Source organism: Tupaia chinensis, unplaced genomic scaffold (assembly GCF_000334495.1).
Source record: "Tupaia chinensis unplaced genomic scaffold, TupChi_1.0 Scaffold000591_1, whole genome shotgun sequence".
Classification (NCBI taxonomy): Eukaryota; Metazoa; Chordata; class Mammalia; order Scandentia; family Tupaiidae; genus Tupaia; species Tupaia belangeri.
The window spans coordinates 3,792,167-3,795,869 of NW_006160107.1; positions in this window are offsets into that span (position 1 = coordinate 3,792,167).

Here is a 3,703-nt window from a genome sequence, read left to right on the forward strand (position 1 = left end):
GCTAAGTAATTTCTTTTTTTTTTTTTTTTTTTTTTTGAGAGGTTTTTTCTTTAGAGCACATGCACTCGCCAGAAAGACAGAGAGACAGAAAGAGAGAAATCACCCCTGGGGTGATGGCCACGCCACAATCCCTTCTCCTCCATTCTCCTCTCAGAATCTTAGGCACACGTGCACATGCACCCGGCATGAGTTTAAGCCACCAGGTCCGGGACTCAAACCATGATTGACTACATGGGAGTCCAGCGACATAACATTATGCCCACTGCTGGTCCCAGTGCTAAGTAATTTCTATTCTGAACAAAAGTAAGTAAGGAAAAATTTACCTACCAGTTTTAGTGTAACCATTTCTTATAGCTGGAGCTGTACGTGAGGGGAGGAGATGAAGGCCAGTCATCAGTTTTTTAAATGGTCCCTGGTGATTCCAACATCCTGGAAGCTACTCTCCCATACAAAGCAGAGAATGCACACCTGAATTACACTGAAAACGAATAGGGGTAAACTTTAACCCCAAATATAATGAAGATACACACATATATATGTATATATATTTAGAAGTATTTTATTTAACTTTATTTATTCCTTCATTCAATTCATTTTAATTTAACCAGAGGTGGACAAAACAAGAGAGAGAGAGGAAGACAGAGGGAAAGTGAGAGAGCAAGCCACCAGGTCCGGGACCCGAACAATGGTTGGCCATGTGGGAGTCCAGCACCCTCAACCCCCATGCCACCTGCCGGCCCAAAGATGATGGATATTAAAGCAGCATTATTTAGAATAATATTTACCAAACTCGGCAGATGTTCACCATCACCTGGGGCACTTGTTGAAGATGAGGATTCCCCAGGCCTTCTCCTGATTCAGAAGACCTTCTGATTTACCCGTTTCAGCAGGCCTGGGACGAGAACCAGGAATCTGCACTCTGACATGAACCCGGTGGATTTGGTATGATCACGTACCCACTGCAAATTCCAGCTTGTAAGCTCCGATCAAAACACAAGGTCATGGGCAAGCCTGGAGTCCCCACACCCTGACATGCTGAAGGTCTGGACAGCGTTTCAGGTCACAGAAAACATACAGCGCAGTAACAGAAGTGAATTAGCGGGACAGGAGTTTCAGTAACACAATCACAAACTTCTCACAGGTCGGCAGAGAGCCATCAGCAGCATGTGCAAGAGGTGACCCTGGGCAGTGCATGTGCTGGGGGCCCTCAGCTTCTCTTTGTCCTTGTCCCCACCCTGATTATGGACAACCCCTCGAGTGACCCTCTCAGCCTCTTGTTGCTGTGAGCTAGCCACTGTTCCGACGTGGGTCTTCGTGCTGGGATGAGGACACACGTGAGATCCTCCATGTACATTTCACTGCGGGAGGAAAGGGTCACCTTTTCTTCTGGACGTGAATAAGGAAAGAAGTAGGAGCAGGGAATGCACACGGGTAGCAAAAAAAAAAAAAAAAAACATTTTCATAAACAAAGGTTTCTTGGGACACAGAACACCGTTCCTTACGTGTTATTTGTGGATGTCTTGGACTGCGATGCCTGGGCTCTAAAGCTGCAGAGACCGCAGGTCTAAACGGCTACGGTATTCACCCTCTAGCCCGCCCCTGCCCGAGGACGCAGAGGCAGGGGAAGGTCCTGGAAGGTCTGTGGCCTGACAAAGGACAGACAACAGTGGGGGCCAGGCCGACCTGGCGTCTCTGCTGGGCCAGGCCGACCTGGCGTCTCTGCTAGAGAACGCTGACAGACATGCGCACACACACGCGCCCAGTGCTGAGTTTAAGCCGCCAGGTCCAGGACTCAAACCGCGGTCGACAACATTGGAATCCAGCGACGTAGTCATTACACCGTCTGCTGGTCCCTGTGCTCATTCCTTTATAAAGGAGGCAGAGCCTCATGCTTCACTGTGGACCACCTTGTGGTTCTAAAGGAGCCTCCTCTGGCTGACCTCAGGCTTCTTCGTCTGTAAAGCCCAGCAGCAGACCGTGTCTGTGTGGAGCCCTCGCAGGCCTGCAGAGAGCGCCAGGACTGTATCTACTTCAGGCGCTCCTGCACTAGCCCTTTACAGAAAAAAGTTTGCTGGGACCAGCACTTGGCGTAATGGCTATGTCACTGGACTCCCATGTAGTCGACCGAGGTTTGAGTCCCGGGTCTGGTGGCTCAAACTCATGCCAGGCACATGTGCATGTGTCCAAGATCCCGAGGGGAGAATGGAGGACAAGCGATTGCGGCATGGCCATATCCCCTGGGGGATGATTTCTTGCTTTCTGTCTCTGTCTGTCTTTTCTGGGGAGTGCACGTCCCCTATAGCAAAAACCTCTCCAAAAAAAAAAAAAAGAAACAAGTTTGCTGGCTTCTGTGCTACAGGTACTTGCCACTGTGAAAGTGCCTGGAACTGAGCCGACTGAGAACAAAGCAGAGCCTGGGATGGTGAGAGACTGAGCCCCAAGTACTCAGATACCCCGTACCCCTGGATTTTTCAGTTTGTAATAATATATTTTTGTTTTGAATTGCTTTGTTTTTTTTTCTTAAGCCAATACATTTGGTTTTCTTTTATCTGCAACAAAAATAATCCTATCAATATGACAAGAAATATAAACAGAGGGGAAAAAAGAAAGAGAAAATCTAACATTGCTTACATCTGTGTAGTAAGTATTTAAATATCTGACCAACTTGGAGTGACAGCGAGAAGCTAAGTGCTTTTTCTGATGCTTACAACTCCTCCCTACAAATGGCAATATGCTTGCAGAAAACATTGAAGACAGAGGGATGAGAGTGTGATTTCTGTCAAGACCAAGACAAAGGCGACATGCTAGTCATTCTGTGACGAGGTCTTCATTGGTAGCCTAGAGTGTTCGGATTAATGGTGCCTGCATACATTACATGCTAGGTAATTGTGTCCATATTTTGCACTCATAAATTTTCATTAGCTCCTAGTTTAAATTGATATAGCAATATTGTGTGACCCTTCTTTTTAGTTTTTTTTTTTTGAGGGGCCTTTGATATAGGGTGTGTGCACTTGCCAGAAAGACAGAGAGAGACAGAGAGACAGAAAGTCATAAATCAGCCCCCTGGGGAATGGCCATGCCACAATCCCCTCTCCTCCATTCTCCTCTTGGGATCTTGGGCATGCACGCACACACGCCTGGCATGACGATCGACTACATGGGAGTTCAGGGACATAGCTATTACGCCAACTCCTGGTCCCATGACCCTTTTGCTAAATGTTTTAATTAAGAAAGGTGTCATGATTCCTCATGGCTCCTGCAAACTAGTCATTTCAAGGGACAGGAGAAATGAAGATTTTCTACTGATAATTCAGCCTCCAGCAAACAAAGCTAGCGTGGGTTAACATATTCCTCAATATCTACTGAATCTGCTGCACCAGCTATCACAACAGAATGGCAAAGAGATTTCTGCTTGCTCTTAAACACTCAGATTGAACTTCAAGAATTTGAAAGAAACACACCATCCATCAGATGACAAGAAATCACTGCGGGACCACAAGAAATATGGAAAAGCAAGAAAATACCTCTTCTCCAAGGGAAAAGAATAACTCCTCTTCATCCACAAGCAGTTCAATGCAAATCATGGAAATGTCTGATAAAGAATTTAGAACATTCATAATGGTGAAGCTAACTGATATGGAAGAGAAGAGAGACAATGAATTGCTAAAGAGAAAGGAGAAAGAAGTTGACGAGTTCCAGGAGG